Here is a 25,363-nt window from a genome sequence, read left to right on the forward strand (position 1 = left end):
CATACATTATCCCATAATGCGTGTTAAGAGAGATTAATTTGTGATACTATATCACAATTCATTTGGCTTATATCAAAGTCTTCACTTTGATAATCCCATCACGACTAAATCGTGATTCCTTGAACTCTTTAAAATTCTTCAAAGATTTCTCTATTTACTTTATTAAGTGAACATATTAGTGTCAACTTAAATCGTTGGTAAAAGATAATGATCAACCTATTTTGGATCGATGATTTACAACCTCGATCTCCTTTTCAACCAAAAGGCACGAGACATCTTGCTTTGAATACAAGATACGCATATACCATTAACAATCTAATGGTTTCAAGAGTACTCGATAACTCTTTGCGTTTATCATTCCAAAATCTAAGGTTTGATCTTGGGTTACCAATTTGAGTATTGCATCATCTTTATGATATATCATTCTAGTTTGGTTTAGAATATTATCACCTTGATAATGGGCTAGCCATACATCAAATCGTGGTGTATAGGGTCACAAAAGTGAAACCTCTTTTGTATCTTAACAAGTTTATATTCTTATTTAGAGTTTATGCACTTAATAGTCACAATTAAGTCCAACTTTAAATCCAAAAACTAGATTGAGTACATAATTACTCTATCTCTCGACATTATTGTTGCTAGTCGTCATATTCTAATCATCCTATGTATCAAGTACAATGATGAAAACCTCCATTGGTTTCTAATATTGACGAAGTAGTACTAGCAAAATTTATGTTAATCATATAAACATTTAAAGAAGAAGATCCTATTAGATGTCCCACAACTAATTTGTTGATTCTTCAATAATTTGGGGTAGTTTCCTTTCTTGTGTCCAACATTTAAGACAATGGAAACTTTATCGGTCGGGATTGATAGGTTTAGTATCGTTATTTCTCAATAACTTTACTTTTAACATTACCTTGTATCAATTCCATTATAATTTTTACTTCTTGAACCTCGTCCTCATCTTAACGGTTTAAGAGAATGCTCCCACTCATTTCAATGAGTCTTTGCTTTGAGAAGCAAAATTGAATTCATGAAGATTACTCTTCATTTGTTCGTTTTAGTCTTAAAACTTTCATTGAAGTGGTTGCGTTATTTTGGTCAATTATGAATTCCAACAAATCTAATTACCAAAACAATTTATCATTTCAAGGTACTTAATTCAATTAAGTATATGAAAAATAATCCATTGTAAGTAGATGTGTTAGTCAAGAATCAAAAACCTGTTTGATAATGAATAACTTTAATCTATACTCTTTACAAGAGATCCTTAGCAATGGTTCATTTGAGGTTTTAGAAGTAAATTCATATTTGTCTTTAGTTACGATGTTTTAATGGAGATTTGAATCAAAAATCGAAATGATATCGTATATGAATTGTGGTAAAGAAATAGAACAATATGATAACCGAATAGTGAAAACTTAACATTTATCGTTTTATTAATACTTGTAAATAACAAGTAAAGCATTTACATAGTGACCTCTACCCAACTATGATAAATGATTCCAAGATCCAAATTCATATTAACTTGGGCACGGTAGGGCCGATGAAACCCTTATCAATATAACTCGGTGGATTAACACTTTAATCGATTCTACTTCTAGAACTCTTGGTCGATAAAATTACATTAATATTTATCTATAGTCCGGAACACATGCGGCTACGGTCGCGAATACTTCCGTTGAGCTCAATCCAAATTTCGAATAAATGTGTCCATGATCCAAATCCACATCAACTTGAGCACGGTATGGCCGATGAAACCCTCATCAATATGAACTCGGTGGATAAACATTTATCACACACTTCCCCTACGTAACAAGGTTTGTACCCCGGTAGGGCCGAGTGCACTCCCTCGCGAAATAGGTTTTCATGGTTTCTACTACTTGGTAAGGATATGTCTCAATTTATTGTTTTAGCGAGAGGTCATGTCAATTTATTATCTATCACGTTTTAAGTGAACTAAAGCGGTGAACTACGATAATTGTAATTGACGCGGTCGATAAACTCGATTAAAATGATAATGCATGTTTTAGTTATGGCGATTTAGCGATGCATGCAACATATAAATAAAATGCAAAGCATAAAAAAAATCCTAGTATGGCCTTCCTAAAATAGAAAATCTAATTAACTATTACACATTCGGAAACCAACTCCATTGGTCCCTTGAACTTCGGTTGTGGCACGCATCTCGAGGTAACACCGTCTTTATGTATCGCCATCTTGAAGAAATCCGTTCTTGGGAACTCCGAAATGAATAAAATTACATAATAAATTACATAATTTCCTATTATACATTTGTAACTATAATAAAATAAATCTATTAAATTACAAGACGGTGATACGAGATCACAATAAAATTACAACCGAATCGATATTCCCATACATTTCGGGTAATACCAATTAAAAACTAAGGCCATACTAAGTAAAAATTACATAAAATAAAATTACATAAAATAAAATTATGACAATCATAAAGAAAATGCAGCATTATAATATGTATGAACATGCTCAATTTTATGCTAAATCGCCTTTAAGGAGCCAATATCGTATATTACACGGTTTTTACGGATTTGCGTGATTCAACGTTTTATAATCACAAAAATTACATAAATTCATATTTATGCACAAGTTAATTACCCTAACCAACTTAGGACTCAAAATTAGTCTCCACTAACTATTTGACCATAATTAACTTATATTTCTAAAATTGTTCATTAATGGACCTAAAATTACAATAAAAATGCTATAAACTTCAAATAAATCACAAAAATTTCAAATAAATTTGAAATTTGAAATTTAAACTCATGAACATTCTGGAAAAATACCATGACACTCATAATGTTCAAAAACATAGGTTAAAAAATTTCGAAAGTTATCGGCAAAAACAATGTTGCGGTTTATCGGATTTATCAATAAAAATCATAAAAACATGAGAAAAATTATATTCATCAAATTTTCAATTTTAGATCTGAAAAAGATAATAAAATGCAACATGTGACATTTTTCCTTAGTCATGAAGTATGTTTTAGCAATTTTTCACTAATTAAGTCACTATTTATGCTATTTTTCATCAAAAATCCATAAATCATGCATGAAGACTTCATTATAGCCTATTATTTTACACACATCTTATAAAATTGCATGTGACAACATATTAAATTTCTATGACCAGATTCGAAATATTTCTCATATTAACCTATTTTTCATCTAAATCCGATTTTTATCATGAAAAATCCATTTTTCGAGCATAAGAACTCATAAAATTATGAAAATTTCCAGATCATCTAAAAAACATATATGTGAAAACATATCCAAAAACCACTGGAAAATTCGAAGTTTAGCTAATTTTCGTCCAAAAATGACATTTTTATTATAAAAATCACATTTTAATGCCAATATTATATAAAATGAACAATAAAATCCATAAATTAACCAAAATATCCTAAATACATTTTATGATCAGAAACTTTAACATGCATAAATTATTTTCGTGATATATCATAATATCACAAATTTACAAGTTTTGTTTGTTAATCATATAACTCGGAAAAACAATAACCGATTTGCATGCAAACAACCTTGTGCTCTTGATACCGCTTGTTGGAAATCTAGATCTCTTTATATAACATATTCATATATGTTTTAAATTTATTTAGTCATAAAATAAATTACTAATCTTATGCATGCAAACATCAATAGTTAAGAGAAGAAATCGGTTCCTTACATTGCATGTTTCGGATATTTGGGCACTAGTAAGGTCACCTACCTTACTTAGTTCTTGAGCTTTCCTTATGGATGAACAAGATTCAAAGGTAGAATCTCTCCCAAAGACATATACCCAAGGAACACTCATAATAACTAATATTATTTGTACTAGAAATAATACTAATCTTACTTAAAAATTGATACAAAAATGTATTTCCTCTTGTATAATTTCGGCCAAGAGGAGTAAATGATTTTTGTGGTTTTTCTTTCTCTAAAAATGTCTCACCAAAAATGTAGAGAAAAACATAATAATCTTACACTAGAAAATTATGTAAAGAAGTAGTGAATGAATAAAAGAAAAGCCCCTTGTCTTTTCTATGTAGAAACCGATTGGAAGGGAAGGAGAGCCCAATGCATGGGCTAATTTTTCTACCCAAGAAATGTAGGCTTGCATGGCTACATATAGGTAGGTCATCATTGTGTTTTCTCTTATTAAAATAATCAACACAATTTTTCCACTAAAACCCTCTAATTTTTCGGCACTTATAAAATGGAAAGTCCATTTTATATTTTGTCATTTGTCAATTTTGTCACATGTAACATGTTACATGACATGTCACAATGTAATGTATTTTTAACATATTAAAAATCAACATACTCATAAAATATGTCATTTACAAAATCGACTAGTAATTCGTAATTACTCGTACCAAAAATGTTTCCAAATTATAAACTACTACATTCTGTATTTATAATAATTTATTCATTCCGTTTCAATTGTTTCTGTAAACAATAATTTCATCTAAGTAATAAAACAATTCGATTACTTAGACCGTGTCTCATTTAATCATATTTACAATAAGATACGTAAATTATACTCACAAAATCATCCGTCAATTTTAAGCAATTTAATTAACTCGTATCGGTATACGATTAATTAAATAATCAATTAAGAGTATTTCCCTATAGGTATGTCCTAAGGGGATCAACTGATCACCACCGTCGCACGACAGTAATGTCAAACTCTAGTCAGTCAATCATTACCGATATGTGTGGACCAGTTGACTGTAAAATATTACATCCCACATGTATTCTTAAAATGAGATTTAATAATGATATTTAAATCATGTGATCGCACTATTGTTGAGGACACATTTTCCAACATTTTTGTCAAGGTGAAACTGGATTGGATATTTGGAATGTGGAGCTCGGTAATAAGAGGCTTTGATGAAACAAATCTCTGGAGCTTGATTTTGTGGAGTTAAGCCTTAATGGGGTTATGGCTTGTAATATGGCTTGGAAATGGGGTCTCCTGGCTTGATGTAGCCTGAGCACATAAAGGTAGGTTAAAATGACGTGGGATCAAGTTTCCATGTCTTGGCCCTAAAGGATGGGTATATTTGACGAGCTTGAGAGGATTCTCAAAATTCCTAACTATCTCCCTGTAACGGTCTCGAGAAGGACTTAGGGTGTGATGTGTGGAAGGCTAAGTGAGGGTGCTAGCTGACCAACTTTATCGATGTCTTGATTCTATATAAACTTCAGCATTATTCCGTTCAGCATTTGATTTCAGGCTTGTTCTTGAACATATCTCGGCTTTTTGCTCAGATTCTTGATCAGGTTTTTGAGGATAATTTTGACTTTGGATATTGATTTGTTTGATTGAGCCTTCTTCTTTTGACTCTTTTGTCTTGGATTACGGGCATAATTGTGGCCTTGGATATTGACCTAAGTTTCTCTTGATTGAGCCTTTTGTCTTTCATCATGGCTCGTATCGTCTTTGGATGGACTTGGGTCAGACTAGCACCTTTAGTGTGAAATGGGTTGGTCTTTTAGTAACACGGGTTGTTTATTGTGGGGAATGGGATTGCCTTCCGTCGTGGATCGTTAACAAGGGAGATGGTCTGGATTCGTCCTAGAATCTCATAAGATATGCTCGTCCTAAACTAGGGTTATAGCAAGGTTTCTATTGCCAGACATGGAATAGGTAAAGAAAAATGAACACGGAGTTTCAGGTCCTCTACAACTTGGAATGGAACATCGTTTAAGCGTACTCACATCGACTTGCCATGCGTTGTCGTTATTTTTTTTAAAACAAAAAAGTCTCAAATCAATTCTTGTTGTCACAGGAAAAGGGATAAAAGATAATATAGGATAGAATATATGGATGAAAAGTGTATTTTTATTTAAATGAGTAATGAATGTACTTAACATAGACTCGAAAAGACATGTGACTCGTGGGACAGCCCCCAGGTTGTCACTAGAAACGAAAATGGACACGAAGAAAGACACTATGACAAAATTATGGGATAGAAAGCCTAAGACTCGGACTCGGACTTTGACTCGATTTCATATCTAGACTCGTAATCATTGGCCCACGCTTGAACATTTACTCTTCCAGCAACTGGCTTCGGCATCTAGCTTTGAGTATTCACCCATTTTAGCACCCCGTCCTCATTATTGGGAACACTGGAAGGATAACAGTCAAAAAGAGTTTCCTGATAAGTGGTGTATCCATGAGGATTGCCTAACCTGTCGTGTGAGTTAAAGGTTGAGAGAGACAATTTTCCGCTTTCAATCATATCTTGGATCACATGCTTGAGCTTATAGCACATCTCAGTATCGTGTCCTTTGCCCCTGTGATACCGGCAATAGACGTTCTCATCCCAGAATTTAGCCTTCTTTTCTGGATCAGGTGTAGCACTGATAGGCTTCAACATTCGTCGTTCTATGAGTCTATGAAGGGCATCGGTGTATGTAATACCAATGTTGGTAAATTTCCTAGGAGGCGTATCCTTCTTCTCGGAAGCCTTTTTGAATGACCTTGAAGAGTTGTTAGGTTTCTTTGATGAAGGCTCCATGAGGTTGCCTTTGTTGATTTTGATTCCTGGATGAGAAGAACTAGGAATAGATTGCTCGCTTTTTGCTTTCTCCTTAAGACTGTCAAGTTGAGGGTTTGTCTGGACACTTTTCATTTTAAGAGGTTGGGCATCAAGCTTCTTACCCATTTCGGCGAACTGGTTTTCTATGTTGGAAAGCCGAGAGTTTAGGCTATCAATAGCTCCCTCTATTTTGGAAAATTTGTTGTTGAAGGCAATGGAAAGCATGAGCATTTCACTTTGGATATCGTCGTCTTCGAGCACATTGATCTCTCTGTCGTCATAAGGATCGAGGAGATGAGAACAGTCTAGAGATGATTCTTCGTCATGTTTAATGATATTAGACCCAAGAGGGTCAGTTTTTTTAGATTGCGCGACAGAAGGTGGCTTAGGAAGCTTGCCCTCTTCGATCATATCTTGGATGGTGTGTTTCAAGAGAAAACACTCTTCAATATCATGGCCTCTACCTTGGTGATATAAGCAGTATTTGTTGCCCTTCCAGAGGTTCATCTGTTTCTCTAAAGGTGGATCCGGAGTCGGTCCTATTGGATGTAACTTGCCTTGGGCATAGAGTCTCTTCAAAGCATCGGCATAAGACATGCCTAAATCGGTAAGCACTCTTTGATGCCTCCCAGGTATCCTTTCGGCTGTTTTTGGCTTTCTAGGACGATGATTATTGCAAGAGGTAAGCTTTGGACGACCTAGACTAGAGGTTTCTCTAGGTGGCGTGTTCTTTTACACCATTCTATTCTCGAGGGTGAGGACGCGAATGCTCAAATTTTCCACTGTAGCTTGAACTCCTAGGACCATGGCATAAACATCTTGGAGAGACACGGTGATTGTGGCTTGATCTGCCTCGTGACTTTGCTGACTGACAGAACTTGCTGGATTCCTACTCGACAGAAATGACGCGCATTACAACTCGATTCGACATGGGATCACGCATACTAAGGCAACAAACAAAGGAAGGGACAAGATGACAAATCTAGACTTGACTTGTGAATTCGTGAAACGTCGTGAGCGACTTTTCGTGTTTGAATTCACGGTGCTTGACTTTTAATTTTAGACTCGAGTGTTAACTTTGACGGAGTGACCCTCATATGATTGACCTTATTGACGGGATTGATGACACATGTTAATTCTAATTTGTGTTGTTTAAGACAGACTTGACTCGAGGTTCGGGTATGTGTGTCCTGAACGTGTCATTAGGAGAATTCAAGAAACGGATTTTGGAATGACTTGATGTGTTAGCCTCGAGTGCGTGAGTCGAGGTGTGGAAAATGTTTAGATCCTAACTGAAATGGGGTAGGGGGTCCAAAATGACAGCGTGACGCCTTAGGACTTGACTTGAATTTTGAAAAGACCCAAAATGTAAAGGAAGACGAGTTTATGACTCGACAGAGTTCCGACAAGGACATAGTCGGTTTGAATTTTGACTCTAACTTAGCCCAATTGAATTTACACATTTACATTTACATGTTGGAAAATATTTTGTTTTTTTTTTGTTTTTTTTTGGATTTTTTTTGTTTCTTTTTTGTTTTTACGTTTTTTGTTTTGTTTTTGTATTTGGTTTTGAAATGGGTTTTAGGCCTGAAGTTTGACTCGACATATGGACAGAGTTTAGTCTTATTTTGCGCTATTTTGAAAATATTTATATTTTGAAAAGGATTTTATTTTACAAAATTCGTCATGGTTTCGTTTAGAAAATGGTGATCACATATAATACAAACATATATACAGGCATTATAACGGGATGCTGAGTGCATTTAAAAGGATTTTGGTTTAAAGGGTGGGTTGCCATACCGAAAAATCAAACTCGGGGTCTGTGGAGTGGCTCGTACCAAACAAGAGTAAGGCCGATTCCTAGTCCATTTTCTCAAGTAGTGAAAGTCCTTGATACAAACAAGAGTAAGTACCATGGTATGGATGACATCAATCGTTATCCATCCTTGGGCCCAAATAAGAATTAGGACCGTTTAGACGGGACGATTGGTCGAAATTGGTTGGGTTGGGCCTAGGAAGGCCGAATGAAACGATTTAGGAAGACCGAGTTATGAAAACCGACAATTGTCTTGTACAAACTATTCCCTAACCTTGTTCAAGTTTCACCCTTTTGGCTACACGTAAGTGTATTATCCCCAGCGGAGTCGCCAAACTGTGGACATGGGCCACGGAGGCGCTTGGGAACAAGCGTTTGCATTTGTGGAGTCACCACCAATTTATTGTGGAAAATTGGAAACCATTCGAATACCTCGTGCCATGTCAAGACACAAAGTAGTGACATGAACACCAAGAACTCGTTACCCTTAGCATTCTATGTCTAGAATGACTCTCGTGGATGCCAATGAACACGGATGTTCACAAAGATCTGGAGTAAGGGGTGAGGGTACGTATTAGGAAGCTCTTTTGATCGAACACCTAATCCCGCCCTCTTCGATAGCGGCCTCTACTAATGATTAGGGAAATTGTCTATACTCGATATATTGTCGATTTATATGCATGCAATGCAACATTCATTAGATTAATCCTAACATGTGAATAATTATTCTAAGTCGGTGAACAAGTAATTAGCACATAAATTGGGGTCAAAGTGAATGTTAGATTAATTACATGTGAATGCCAAGTAAATAAACCATACATAATAAATACGAATACGAAATAGAGAAATAAATTACAATTGATAAACTTGAATTTACGTCATAAACATGCCCAAAAGAGTTTTAGAAATAAAATAAATGAAGAAATGAAAATTAGAAAATTGGAAAAAATAAGGAAATTGAAAATTGATTTAAATTAGGAAAATTGGAAAATAAGGAAATATGGAGAAAAGGAAAATTTGGAAAATAAAGAAAATATGAAGAAAAGGAAAATTTGGAAAATAAGGAAAATGTGGAAAATATGGAAATTTGGAAAATAAGGAAAATATGGAAATTTGGAAAATAAGGAAATTTGGAAAATATGGAAATTTGGAAAATAAGGAAAATATGGAAAATTGGAAATTATAAGAATAATGGTTAATTAAAATCCTAATTAGAAACCCTACGTCAAAACGAGAAGAGTTCAGAGGCAGAAACCACCTCGAACAGCGCAAAGAGATCTGCTGCGTCCTCCGGAAGAGGCGTGACACTTCTGCGTCTGTTCTTGAGTTGGGTTCTAACTGTGAAAGTCAGACTCGCGGTTTTTTAATGTTCGTTGGTTAATTTACATTTGATTTATTGATTGGTAACTCGAGTAGAAGTGATTAATTGATTTACATGCATCTGGGATCGTCATGAAGTGAAAGAAAACAATTTAAAACGAATTATTATAAGTTGGATATTATTTACAATGTTGGAACTGATTTATTTACAAACTTGAAGTTAATGGTGGAAATAAAAGATTACGAATTGATGAAGAAAACATATTTAAAACATGTATCAAAGACGAAATCAAGGGACTTGATATGAACGAATCGAGTCTCTAAAATCCGAGTTTGAATTTGTGACGAAAACCCACAAATATTAATTATAAGGGATTTAAGTCGAAAATTATTGAAATGGATTCATAAAAACTAATTTGAAAATTACTAGGTGAAATAAAGGAAAGAACGAAGAAAGAAAAATAAAAGACGAAAGGAACAAAAACCCGAGGAAGAAGAAGAAGTGCATCAACTGAAAGCAGCCCCTGGAAGAGGCGCAAGAGATCTCGCACCCTTTCTGAAGGCGCATCGATTGATGCGATTCTTCCCACGTCGATCCGTGTTACTTCCGTTAAAAAGGGTTTTAAAAGACGGTTTCGAGCATGCTTATGACATAAATTCTTACATTAATTATAATACAGAAAATAAATACATTAAATAAAATTGGGATTTTACACTCTCAGACTTACATGTTAGCGTCGCGAGATTTAACTAAATCGGTTTTTAGTGGTAACTCGACTCGATCTATAATGCAAATATGAAAGTGCCCTTGAAGAAGGATTTAAAAGCAAATTGAATTGATTAATTGATTATGGTGTAGTGGAGTTGGTCAAATTGGTCGGTCATGCAAAACGAGGCTGGTACTCGGAAGAATCCGAGCTTACGTGGTCGAAAGTTCAAGCACGTAGGCGTCAATAAGCAAGAGCGTGGTCTTAGAATGCAAAGGAAGAAGAGAAGGGCGGACACTCGCGTGAGAAATATGTGAGACCGAATGTCTCTATTTATACTAATCACGGCGGAAGAAATTAGGAAAGGAGAGAAAGATCCGGAAACAATCGACTTAGGTTAAACACGGAAACTTGGACAAAAAGAAAGCCTTGAGGAAAAGGCGCAGCAGTGCTGCGTTCCTTGGAAGAGGCGCAGCACTTGCTGCGTCCTTTCCTCAGCGGGTTTCTTTTGCGCAAGAAAGCGCGTTTGACAGCATGTCGTATTTTAGGCATAACTTTCTCTACAAGACTCGGAATAAGGTTATTTTGGCGGCGTTGGAAAGCTAAGAAAGAGATCTAGAACTTTCTGTGAAATAGGCCTGACCCAAAAAAGTCGTTATGACCTCGTAAAACGGGCCTAAAGGTTGGGTTGTCATTTTAACTAAATGAAATGCACATTTTGTAATGTAAACTTTTAGTTTAGCCCAAAGAAGTGACATGAGACTCAAAATGAGATATAATCTCAACATTTTATGACATCCTAACCTTAGGTAGACAAGGACATTGCTTTGATTCGTGATTTGACGGTTTTAGGAAATGAAAACGGTTTTTGACCCAGACTCCAAATGTACTCTAATTACTGCCAAAACGACCGTAATGACACCTAGATGACAACCATGAGGTAGACACAAGTGTTTGAGTTACTTTTTATTAACCGATTTACGAAATGTCATAAAATCGCGACATATGCTAAACATGCGGCCCAATCATCACTGGGTGTTTGGCGGGAGGTGCAGAAATAAGGTATCTACAATAACTGAGGTGCTCCCCATGTAGACATGTCCACCCCGTAGGAGTGGAAAACCCCGCTGTAATCCCCAACTCCCCTCCACCAAACCGGATGCGGTCCCGAGGTCCCAATGCCCTGAGTATACGCCATCTCATGCATGTTCCGGAGCGTCAAGGTAAAGGACACTCTCTCTGCCAGGTAGCTCTCCCGTGTCTCTGGGGTATCAAGGTAAGGGTAACAAGGAAACAGGTGTTGTGGTGGTGCTGCCGGCTGTGGCTGTGTCTCAGCCACCCTCTCCCGCACTCGGCGTGGCCCTCTCCCTATCCTAGGGCGATCCTCTTTAGCTCTCACATTCTCCCCCTTCCTCGGCTCAGGCATGACTCGGAGGATCTCCGGGTCGATGAAGTACGTCTGCCTCGCAGGACGCGCCTCATTCTCCTCCTCATCAGAATCGACAGCTACCACTGCCGCAGGTAAAGGCTCTGTCGGTGGGAGGTGCTCAGGAGCTGGTATCTTCATCCAACTCATTCCCCACACCCTCCATGCTAAACTACCATCCTCCAAAGTTCTCAACCATTTCAGGTCGAGGAAGTAATCTCTGTCCATGGTAGGTACCGGGGTAGCTAGAGAGGTGTAATCCGAGGAAGCCTCGAAAAAAGTTAGCTTCTCAGCTAAACGTGTGGCGATAGCACCACAACTCAGAAACCTAGTGCTAGAGGAGGCCATCAAAGCAAGACTGGCACATACCATAGCGGGAGCATTAAAGGTCACTTTCTCAGTCCTCTCGGGGTTGAGGTACGCCATCAAAAGCAACAACTCGTGGGAGTTCAACTTGCTCATATCCGACCTCTCGTAAAGAAGACACGACACGGCACGGAGAAAGATCCTCAAGGTGACATGTTGCACATCATTTATCAACATGTTGCTAGCGGTGGGAGCTGATTTCCCGGTGATACAGGGCATAAGGCGGCAAACTCCACACTCAGACGGTATGTCACAAAGGGATCCCTTGGGAGGCTTAGCCAAGCCAAGATGAGAGGCAAAAAGGTCCATGGTCAAAACAAAACTGGTGTTCATGAGGCGGAACTGCACAGTCTGCTCCACCGGCTTGTATTTAAACGAGCTCATGAACTCAAGGGTCAAAAAAGCATACGAATGCTTCCGTAAACGGTATAGCCCGGTGAATCCCAAAGTCTCAAAGATATGACGGACATCCATCTCAACACCACTCTAAAATAGTCGTGTCCACACAGCGAGTCGGTCTCATCTTTCGGGATTGTAAGGCTACAAACCTATCCCGTTGTGCATAGTCCACAAAGACCACAGACGGATACTCTGGTACAGCTGGTACCACCGGTCCACTCCCCTCCTCAACTTCGGGCTGGGAAGCCCTACCCCTCTTACTTTGTCTGGTCCCTAAGTTTAGTCTCAGCATCTGTTTCAACATACCATTTAAATACACCAACACATATGCACCAAAATATACAAAGTACACATATTTAATCATGAAAGAATCATCTAAGTACACACTATCACCAACAATTCCCAAATTACAAGTAAAATTTCAAATCCTTATAGCTCAGACGGTCTCTACAGCTGTGGCAATTGTGACATAAATACATGAATTAACTCAACTACTACAACTTTTAGGACTTAAATCTTCAAAATACATTCATGTACAACCCAAATTTCCAATTTGAGACGAATTTCAGTTTGGGGCACTTTTAAGACGGAGCTTTAAGACAAATTTTGGGGTGAAAATCGCAAAAATCAACTCCCCACATGATATAAACAACATACCTTACTCAATTTTCATCCTTTTACATGTAATAGACAACTAATAGTCAATTCAATTTATCAAACCCTAAAAAAAATTTGGCCACTTTATGCTCAATTTTAATTCGATTTTTGCATTATAAACAACAATAATCATAAAAGGGAAGCATGTAGATCACATTACAACAATTAAAAGCAGATTTTCTCACATACAAATCGACTTTTCAGATTTCTCTATCACCCTAATTGTTTCTAATTGATTAAAAGCAATAGAAATAGGCGGAAAATTCATACCTTATTCAAATAGGAAGTAAAAGAACAAATAGAAGCAAGGAAATCAATGGATTAAAGCACCACAAGTATCAAGAGGCAAGGAATTAGAGAGGAAAAAGGGGTAAGGGTTTGCGAAAATATGAGGAAGAATAAGGAGAATGAGTAAGAAAAGGGTTTATGAACCCGCGGAATTTCCTGTACTGTAGCTTACTCGATCGAGTAAGTCGGGTACTCGATCGAGTGCCCTCTACTCGATCAAGTAGGTGCTATTCGGTCGAGTTTCCGTATGAAATTCCTACATCCTCGACGTCATAGCTTCCTAAATAAATCGAGTGAGGTCTACTCGGTCTAGTCGGCACTCATACTCGGTCAAGTAAGGTTGGGTACACGGTCGGAATTCCGAGATTAATTGAAGATTCCTGCAAAACAACATCAGGTGTCGACTCTAAACCAAGTTCAGAAGTCGTCACCGGTTACCATAATCATTCACATCATACTATTACTACTCAAATGTATCGCAACGGTTTCACCAACTAAGATACATACCATATCATTCTATAACGAACTTCACACAACATAATTTACCACGCTATTAAATCGTTTACGCATAAGTTTGACGCATTACTTCATGCCCACAACTTCACTAATGGAACTTGTAATCACTTTACTCTAATCATTCATTTAACATTGAATTATCATGTATCATCCGATTCTATTAGCAATGCAACCGTTTCTCAGCATAAACAAATTAGTCTACTCAAATTAATCATGTCACAAACGGAAGCTTTCAGCCATTCTTATATCACATTCATCCCTTACAATTTTGATAATTATTATCACAAATTCACAACTTTTAACTATCATTATTATTACTATTATAAGATTTATAAATTCTTATAGGAACTACCAGTACTAACAGCTTGAAGCAAATACGACCATCACCAAACTCCATACATTATTCCAAATTCCTACTTTTTTCACACATAACTCTATTCATGCACCAACTTTCACATTTCCCATTATCATCACATACACACACACACATTAGCTCCATTAGAAACTTTATCATATATGATTCTAACATAACTATTACACACATGCTAACCTCAATAGAAACTTTACCACGAATAATTCTAGTATGACCACTATACACATTAGGCACATAATTGCCGACTCAACATTCCCATACCCAGTGACTGGCTTAAGCACAATGGGGCCATGATTTTGAAATGAGGGCGCCTACTCACCCAAAATCTAGCATCAGCTGGGGCTCCCAATATACATACACCAGGTTCATTTTATTAGACTCACTACGTTCATTAGACTCATTTGTTACAGGTTCCAAAATCGATGCTCTGATACCACTTTGTGACACCCCCATATACCAAGGAGCCTTAACAAGACCTTCCCTAGCATATAAGGGCATCACCATCTCGGTTGCCCGAGGTTAGTAATCATCAAAAGTCGATAAAAGAACATTAAAAATAACTTTACAAGTGATACAACCAAACTACTAAAACAAAAGGTACAACTCGTCAAAACTACTTAAACTACTTCTGCCATTACTCGTGAAGACTTATCCCGTCAAGACTCCAGCAACCATCCAAGACAAAACCTGCTAAGACTGACTGCTCACCATAAGGGATCACGGCAGACACAACAGAAACAAACAAAAGACAAACCTCACAAGGTCAGTAACTGAAGAGACACACTAACCACGGGCATAACAAGACAGAACAACGACATACACACAAGCCACATCTCCACCAATCAATCTGTTGGAAAACATATTTTAAATATCACATATTTTGGTTTAAAGTTTTAGTCATAAAAACTTAAGGATCTTATGCATGCAAAATAAATACAAGAGTAAGGAGAAAAATGGTTCCTTACATTTGATATTTCGGATATTTGGGCACAAATAAGGTCTCCTACCTTCACTTGTTCTTGAGCTATGATGAGTAAAAGGATGATCCTCCAAAGACTTCAAGTATAGAAGTCACTCCTCTTGATTGCACCCAAGATTATCCCTTATCTCTACTAAATAATATGTGCTAGATATTTGTTTAGTAGTTTACCTTAAAATTGATTACTAATACTCATATATTACACTAATAATATTAGTAATTTGATTGGACAATTTTGATTATAATTTCTCAAGTTTTTAGAGAAAGATAAACTATGTAAGAGAGGTGTTGCATGTGAATGAATGAATATGCATAAGTCAAATGAATAGAGAACAAATTCTCTAATGTAGAGGGAGTAGCACCAGTTTTGTGGGAATGGAAGACCAATACATGGTCCTTCCCTTTTTCCTTTTGTTCTTATCTAAACCTTAGGCATGTAAGGCTAGGCAAGTAGAGTCATTATGATGTTATTTTAGCTTATTAAAATAAATCACCCACCATCCTCTAAACCGTTTTAATTTCGGTCCATTATGTATAAAATGGACTACCATTTTATTTTGTCAATTTGTCATTTGTCACACAATATGTCACATGTAGTATGTTACATGTTATTAATTAATTTAATGCATATTTATCACATAAATATCATTTTACAAATTAATTAAATTACATGCAACAAATTGACTAGTGATACTTGATCACATAAATAAAATGGGTCATAAAATTATAATTCACAACATCTTGTAATTATAATTAACCATTCATTCTTATCTCTATTGTTTCTCAAACAATAAGTAATTTTAGTAATAAAGAATTTCAATTACTAAAATAAATCTTATTTAATCCCATTACAATAAGATATCAATATTCTCTCTCACAAATTGAATTGTTCAATTTTAAGGAATTGGTTAACTTGTATCGTCATACAATTAATCAACATTACAGATTAGGGCATCATCCTTTAGGTGTGACCTTACGGGATCAACTGACCACCACCGTCCCACGACAGTAATGTCAAACTCTAGCAAGCCAATCATTACCGATTAATGTTGATCAGTTGACTATAAAATGAATCATCACTTACGTATTCTTGAAAATGAGATTTAAACATGTGATCATCATGATCGACAATTGTGATCGCATTATTGTCGGGGACACTCCAAAAATCTCCCACTTGTCCTCGACATGTGTGCGTCACCAATTCTCTTGTCCTATTACTATCTCCCACTCAATGCAAGGTGTCTTTCGGGTCATACTTGCAAGTGATCATATCGAGAGTGGTTTCCTCGATCTGGAGAATAACTGATTTGACTGGAATTATCTACCATAGATACCTTCCGAGTGTGGCCACGCATTTCCAGTTCATTACTCCTCGAGTGGCCCTGAGATATTGTTTTAACCCTGACAAGGGGGTGGACAATTCCTATCGCACTATTCCCTTCGACTAGCCACAGCCATCATAACCCAAAATATGCCCATTTGACCCCATTTACGAAGGTCGTAGTAACATAAATCAAAGTTAATCTGAAACCGTGCCACCTTAGGCGAACAGTCTTTAGTCAAAAGAATCGACTCATTAGAATACTATAGTAGCTCTCGCCACGACCAGGCTTTATAAATTTGCCAGAACTCTATAAGCGATCTTTGCCCGACGAGTGTTCCTAATGATCTGCCTATGTGATCGACTAGTCATCTCACATGACTCTATGGCACTTGAACTTGCCATCAATCGCATCACACTCTAGTCACTTCGAGACGTCACCTCATACAAGCGATTATGGGCTAATACTATGTTAATCCGGGTTCACTTTAACGGGGTTCAACATTGTCTCCACAACCCGTTTGGATGTAACAAAGTATAAGAGGAGTTTTTAGATTTAAAAATTCGAACGACAAATGTGATTATCACATATGAATAGTCAATACCTGATTACTACTTCATAGTTTTATAATCCATTTTCATCTTATATGTAGTTGTTTATCTCAATGCAATTGAAATGACATATGACATGACTCATCATGTTAAGCCTATGAGAAGGCTTTGGTTAGTAGGTTTTATCAACTTCTTGTACCTTACTCAACCTTGCTACATACTCGTTTTCCTTTGCAATGTATACATTTGCATTACAAAACTTTCTGAGTACGTGTCCAGATCCAATCTAGACATAAGCTCTCTAGCCTTAGAATAGCTCCCACTGTTTTCACAGTGTGCGGGATCCATCCTCTTGCACATCTCATGATTGCAAGTGTACTCAATTTCCGTTGTAAGCATCTCTCATTGTTCTTTATTGCCTAGAACAATTCTAGCAAATCCATTTCTTAAATAACATATCCACAATGGTTCCTTAACCATCTTTAGGTGTTTCGAATACGGTTTTTGTCCGAAACCTTATGCAATCTGAACAGTCATTAGTGTAAGCCCTTACACAAATTTGTGACTTGCATCAAAAACACTTAACTTTGCATCTTTAATGCTTCTTCAAGCACTTAAGAATAATATATATGGCTATTTGGTAACTATTACTTAAATTCGATTTTGAAACAATTCATCATACTCAAGGCATATGAAGTGTTATACATCATTACTTATTTAATTGATCCAGTGGCGGAAGCAAATGGAATCCATCAAATATGTTCAACTCGATTGAACTAGTCATGAATCTTATCAACATAAGAACTCTTATATGATGCTAACATCATATAGATTTATCTCCATAAATCCAGATATTATAGATGTATTATATTTCTCCAGGTCTTAAATCATTCCCAACGATAAAAAATGTCATCCACATATTAGACTAATTAAAATTACCGTAACTCCCACTAAACTCCATGTATAAACACAACTTCTCGACTTATCGAGAAAAGTTTTATAACATGATCAAAACATTTATTCCAACTCATTGATGTCCTACTTAAGACCCTCTCTTAAGTTTCACATTATCTTAGGATTGCAAGAATCTACAAAACTCAAGACATGTATTGAATACATTCCTTCTAATTGAAGAAGTGGGTTTTAAATTCACTCGCTATATATCTCATAATGAAACACAATCCCTAAGAAGATCCAAATAGACTTAAGCATTTCAACTAGTTCAAAACCCTTTGCCACTAATCAAGCTTTGATATCTAACAATTCACTTGGAATTTATTTCGGATTTTCATGGCTCTAAGCCTTGTATTGAGTTGTGACTTAAACACTCTCATGTAAGTCATATATTCATTACTTTCCATAAGTAACTTGAATCAAACAATTTCTTTGTAAGTTGTAAGCTCTTTACTTTCTTAAAAGTAACATGAATTCATCATCTTCAACAAGTGATGAATTTAACCTCCTAGGTTTCGAAGAAATAACGTTTTACACAGAACGTCTCATGTTACTTTTGGTGCTCTTGAATATTTTCTCCCACTCTGTCTTCTAGAAATAAACTTGTATTCTAGAAAGACAGTTTCACGAGCCACAAACCCGTTGTACTCGTAATTATAGTAAGGGAAAAATGAGCATTTGTTTCCTGTGAAAACTTACAACCATGGTACCTTACCATTTCATATCTCACATGAATCGTTTTAGATTTAGTGGAAAAATAAGTTAGACAATATGATAGAATCCCCAAAATAAGATCAAGTAACTCAAAGTAACTTGATTAAAGTCCAAACCATATCGAATAGCGTTTGATTTCTTTATCCAACCACACATTATCCCATAATGCGTGCTAAGAGATATTAATTTGTGATACTATATCACATTTTCCTTTGGCTTATATCAAAGTCTTCACTTTGATAATCCCATCACGACTAAATCGTGATTCTTTAAACTTCTTTGAACTTCTTCAAAGATTTCTCTATTTACCTTATTAAGTGAACACAATAGTGTCAACTTAAATCGTTGGTAAAAGAAAATGATCAACCTATTTTGGATCAATGATTTACATCCTCGATCTCCTTTTCAACCAAAAGGCACGAGACATCTTGCTTCGAATATAAGATACGCATATACCATAAGATTAACAATCTAATGGTTCCAAGAGTACTCGCTAACTCTTTGCGTTCATCATTCCAGAATTTATAGTTTAATCTTGGGTTACCAATTTCAGTCTTGCATCATCTACATGATATATTATTCTAGTTTGGTTTAGAATATAATCACCTTGATAATGGGCTAGCCATACATCAAATCATGGTTTATAGGGTCACAAAAGTGAAACCTCTTTTGTATCTTAAGAAGATTATATTCTTATTCAGAGTTTATGCACTTAATAGTCATAATTAAGTACAACTTTAAACCCAAAAACTAGATTGAATACACAATGACTCTATCTCTCGACATTATTTGATGCTAGTCGTCATATCATAATCATCTTTATGTATCGAATACAATGATGAAAACCACCACCGGTTTCTAATATTGACGAAGTAGTACTAGCAAAATTTATGTCTATCAAATAAACATTTATAGAAGAAAGTCTCATTAGATGTCCCACAACTAACTTGTTAATTCTTCAATAATTTGGGGTAGTTTTCTTTCAGTGTCCAATACTTAAGACAATGGAAACGTTATCGTTCGGGATTGATAGGTTTAGTATCGTTATTCTCAATAAATTTACTTTTAACATTACCTTGTATCAATTCCATTCTAATTTTACTTCTTTGAACCTCGTCCTTTTCTTTACGGTTAAGAGAATGCTCCCACTCATTTCAATGAATCTTTGCTTAGAGAAGCAAAGTTGAATCTTATGAAGACTACTCTTCAATTCAATCGTTTAGTCTTAAAACTTTCATTGAAGTGGTTGCTTTATTTTGGTCAATTACGACTTCTAACAAATTTAATTACCAAAACAATTTATTGTTTCAAGGTACTTAACTCAATAAAGCATGTGAGAAACAATCCATTGTAAGTAGATATGTTAGTCAATAATCAAAAACCCTTTTGATCACGAATAACTTTTATCTATACTCTTCACAAGAGATACTTGTAATGGATATTACGAGGTTTTTTAGAAGAAAATTCAAATTTGTCTTTAGTTACGATGTTTTAATGGAGATTTGAATCGAAATGATATCGTATATAAATTGTGGTGAAGAAATAGAACGATGCGAACGATGCGACAATGGAATGATGAAAACTAACATTTATCGTTATAATAATACTTTTAAACAAGTAAAACATTTACATAGTGACCTCTACCCAACTATGATAAATGATTCCAAGATCCAAATTCATATTAACTTGGGCACGCTTTGGCGATACAACCCTTATCAGTATAACTCGTTGGATTAACTTTTTAATCGATTCTACTTTTAGAACTCTTGGTCGATAAAATTACATTAATATTTATATTTAGCTCAAAACACATTCGGCTATGGTCGAGAATACTTTTGTTGAGTTCAACCCAAATTTCGAATAAATTTGTCCATGATCCAAATTCACATTAACTTGGGCACGCTTTGGCGATACAACCCTCATCAACATGAATTCGGTGGATAGACATTTATCACCCACTTCCCCTACGTAACAAGGTTTGTACCCCGGTTTGGCCGAGCGCACTCCCTCACGAAATAGGTTTTCATGGTTTCTACTTTTTGGTCAGGCTAAGTCTCAATTGTTTATTTAGCGAGAGGTCATGTCAATTTATTATCTATCACGTTTTAAGTGAACTAAAGCGGTGAACTACGATAATTGTAATTGACACGGTCGATAAACTCGATTTAAAATGCATGTTTAGTTATGGTGATTTAGCGATGCATGCAACATATAAATAAAATGCAAAGCATAAATATAAAATCCTAGTATGGCCTTCCTAAAATAGTAAATCTAATAAACTATTACAAATTCGGAAACCAACTCCTTTGGTCCCTTGATCTTCGGTCTTGGCACGCATCTCGAGGTAACACCGTCTTCATGGAAACTCCGGGAAAATTACAAATAATAAATAAAATTACATAATTTCCTATTATACATTTGTAATAAAAATAAATCTATTAAATTACAAAACGGTGATACGAGATCACAATAATTACAACCGAATCGATATTCCCATACATTTCGGGTAATATCAATTAAAAACTAAGGCCATTCTAAGTAAAATTACATAATTCAAAAATTACATAAAAATAAAATATGACAATCATAAATAAAATGCAGCATTATAATATGTATGAACATGCTTAATTTTATGCTAAATCGCCTTATACGAGCCAATATCGTATATTAATCGGTTTTTACGGATTTGCGCGATTTAACTTATTAAATCATAATATGTTACATAAACTCATATCTATGTTCAAGTTAATTATCCTAATTTACTTAGGACTCAAAATTTAGTCTTAACTAATACTTTGACGATAATTCAACTTGATTTGACAACATTGTTCATAATGGACTTAAAATTACAATTTTATAACATAAACTACAAATTAAATCAAAATAATTTCAAATAATTTTAAAATTTGAAATTTAAACTCATGAACATTCTGGAAAAATATCATGACACTCATAATGTTCAAAACTTAGGTTAAAAATTTCGAAAATTTATCGAGAAAAACAATGTTGCGGTTTATCGGTTTTAACAAATATGACCATTAAAATATGAGAAAAATTATTTTCATCAACTTTTCACTTTTAGATCAGAAATATATGATAAAATGCAACATGTGACATTTTTCTTTAGTCATGAACTATGTTTTAGCATTATTATTAATTATAGTCACTATTTATGTGATTTTTCATCAAAAATTCATAAATCATGCAAAAAGACTTCACTATAGCCAAAAATTTTACACACATCTTGTAAAATTGCATGTGACAACATACTAAATTTCCATGACCAGATTCGAAATATAACTCATATTAACCTATTTACCCATTTAAATACGATTTTAACTTATAAAATTCATATTTCGAGGAAAACAACTTATTTTAACATGAAAATTTACAGGCCATTAGTAGATAATATATTTGAAAACATATCCAAAAACCACTGAAAAATTCGAAGTTTAGCTATTTCTCGTCCAAAAATGACATTTTCCTCATAAAAATCACATTTTAATGCCAATAATATATAAAATGAACAATAAAAATCCATAAATCGTCCCATATGACCTAAAATCTATTTAGGACCAGAAAATTTTGACATGCAAAATTATTTCATGATTTATCTTCATAAATCCTAAATAACAAGTTTTATATGTTAATTAAATTAACTCGGAAAAACTAACCCGATTTTGCATGCAACAACCGTGTTGCTCTGATACCACTTGTTGGAAAACATATTTTAAATATCACATATTTTGGTTTAAAGTTTTAGTCATAAAAACTTAAAGATCTTATGTGACACGGCTATCGCAACTCTATCAAAGATAAAACCTAACGGTCTCAACTAAAATGTAGCAGAGGCAGTTGAGTATCGAATTCACAGGGAGGTAATGTAATTAACAGTTGCCTAATTCTAGTCCTAAAGTAACAATGGGGGGTTTTGTTGAATTGATTTCTAAATTACGGGATTTAAAGGAAAAAGAAATAAAAACAAAAGCAATAAGGGCAGAAAATCGGTTTAGACTATCAAGAAGAGAGGGACATGTCGGGATTTCGGTTCACTACGGTAGTCCAATAACTCAGTTGTAAATGACTCAGACGAACTAATGTGAGACGGATGTTGAAAGGTCCTTTCGGTCCACTTTTTATCCTAAAATACCACTAACTTAACTTTCGTCCTCATTAGGGTAGTCTACTATTCATAGCAGGCCTATTTAGTCCAATCTTTCGATCCAGGATTAATTTTAGCCAGATTAAAGGGTGACATAGAAGCGTGCACTCAACTAGGTCGGATAAATACAGTTAAATTGCTATGGTGACAGGGTCTCACAATTAATTCATCTAATTCATTTACTACGTCGTCATATTTCTACCGCAGATTCCCTAATCCCAACATGAAAGGGATTTAGTTACTCATATCGCTAATTAAACTAACAGCAATTAAAATTCCAGCAGAAAACATAATGAAATAACAATAGATCGCAATAAGGAAGATTAGGGCAAAGAAGTAAATGCAACGAAACAAGTAATAAAAGCAAACAAATGATTAATTATTATTAAAGGGAGAGAAGGAATTACAATCCAAGCGAATTCGGCGTAAAGAACACAAATTCCAAGTGAAACAATCCCGAAAATAAAGTAACACTAGAGAAGGATGAAGCAACGTAATAATGTTAACAGTAGAGTGTTTTCTAATATGAAAGATGATCCTAATTAACCTAGTAAAGCGTGCTTAAATAGCAAACAAAATAAGTTTAGCGAAAATAAACAACTCACGGGCTGTTTAAAGCCCAAAACCAACGAAACCACTCGATCGACCAACTCTTCAGCAATTTCTACTCGATCGACTAGAAAGCTGCTCGATCGAGTAACAGGTCTTTGTGCAGCTTAAGGATCGAGTGAAAAACCACTTGATCGACCATCAGGGGACGTGAAAACCACTCGATCGAGTGGTAAAACTCCTCGATCGAGTACTTCATCTTCATTTCAGCTCAAGTCCGCGTCTAAGTGCCTCGTATTGCGTGCCACGACGCTTCCAAACACAGTATCTCACTCAGGAAAATCCCGTCTCCTCTAAATGCATGCAAAAAGGACGAAAAAGGGTACGATTCCACTACTTCTGCGCTCATTTCTACAAAATAGATAAAACGAACCAAAGTAGCCAATTCGGGGCAAAATACCATAGAAATAGTACAAATATGCATAGAAATACGTGCTGAAATAGGCTAAAAAGACTATATATTAGGCACGTATCAAATCTCCCCAAACCAAACCTTTACTCGCCCTCGAGTAAACTCAAAACTAAACTAATGGAACGGAAATGATAACTCAGAGCTAGCTTAACTTGTCTACTTGAACCAATTTAATGCAACAAAAACTAACAGTTAAAGTTAAGCAGTCAATACGCAAACGAATTATAAGTTGTTCAGAAATATAGCCAACCTTTCGACCTTGCAAGACCAACAAAATCGGACTCTCTCGTGGTCACTCTTCTCTCATGAAGCAAAGGGTGAATGTTATATGTAAAAGAGAGAAGGAAAGACAGTCACTCACCTAACTGCGACCTACATAGCATGCATGCAACAAAAATGAAAGACAATTCAAGTACTAATGCACACATTCCAACCAATAATGTCCGTCACAGCCGAGGGTTTGCAAATGATTTGGGAATAGTGAGGTTCAGGTAAGAAAAGGCAAAACATGTTATGGAAATGTGGAGGTAAAAGCGTCAAGCTAATTCCTAACAGGACCATAATGAAACCATCCGAATCTCAACTGACTAAAAGACTAAGTACAGGTGCCCTTCATTCGGCACAAAACTCACTAAACTCAAAATACAATCTCCTCAAAAAAAATATGGGATAGAACGGAGGAGTCAGACGGTCACAAACTTCCTTTTTTAAACACCGTCTGAAATAACTAACTGAAACAAAACAACAACTTTTCGATTGTACATCTTCGAACATCTTCTCAACTCAGACAAGAGGAGCACGTCTGTTTCCTCCATTTTCACATTCTCTTTTTCTTTTCTTTCTTTCTTACACGTTCCAGCCTTTATTTTTCTCTCTTTTTTTTTTCTTCTTCTTCTTCACGTTTTCTCTCTTTTTTTTTCAATACTTTTTTTTTTCTTCCTCCTTCTCCTCAACTTTCCAACAACTCCATACAAAAGGGATACGGCCAAACTGCAGACGAAAACTCATACCACAAAAGAACATACTAAACTAGCTTGACTAGGCAGGCTTAATTTGGAATGTAGCTAATGGTCAAAAGGCAAGTTTTGGCTAATTTGGAGCTAAATGGGTGAAAAGTATAAGGGAAGGGGAATTTGCAAACACCTCCCTGCATGTGACACCAACCACAAACCCGAATATGTGCATTTAACAAGAAATTGAAT

The sequence above is a fragment of the Silene latifolia genome, chromosome 9, assembly GCF_048544455.1.
Source record: "Silene latifolia isolate original U9 population chromosome 9, ASM4854445v1, whole genome shotgun sequence".
Lineage (NCBI taxonomy): Eukaryota > Viridiplantae > Streptophyta > Magnoliopsida > Caryophyllales > Caryophyllaceae > Silene > Silene latifolia.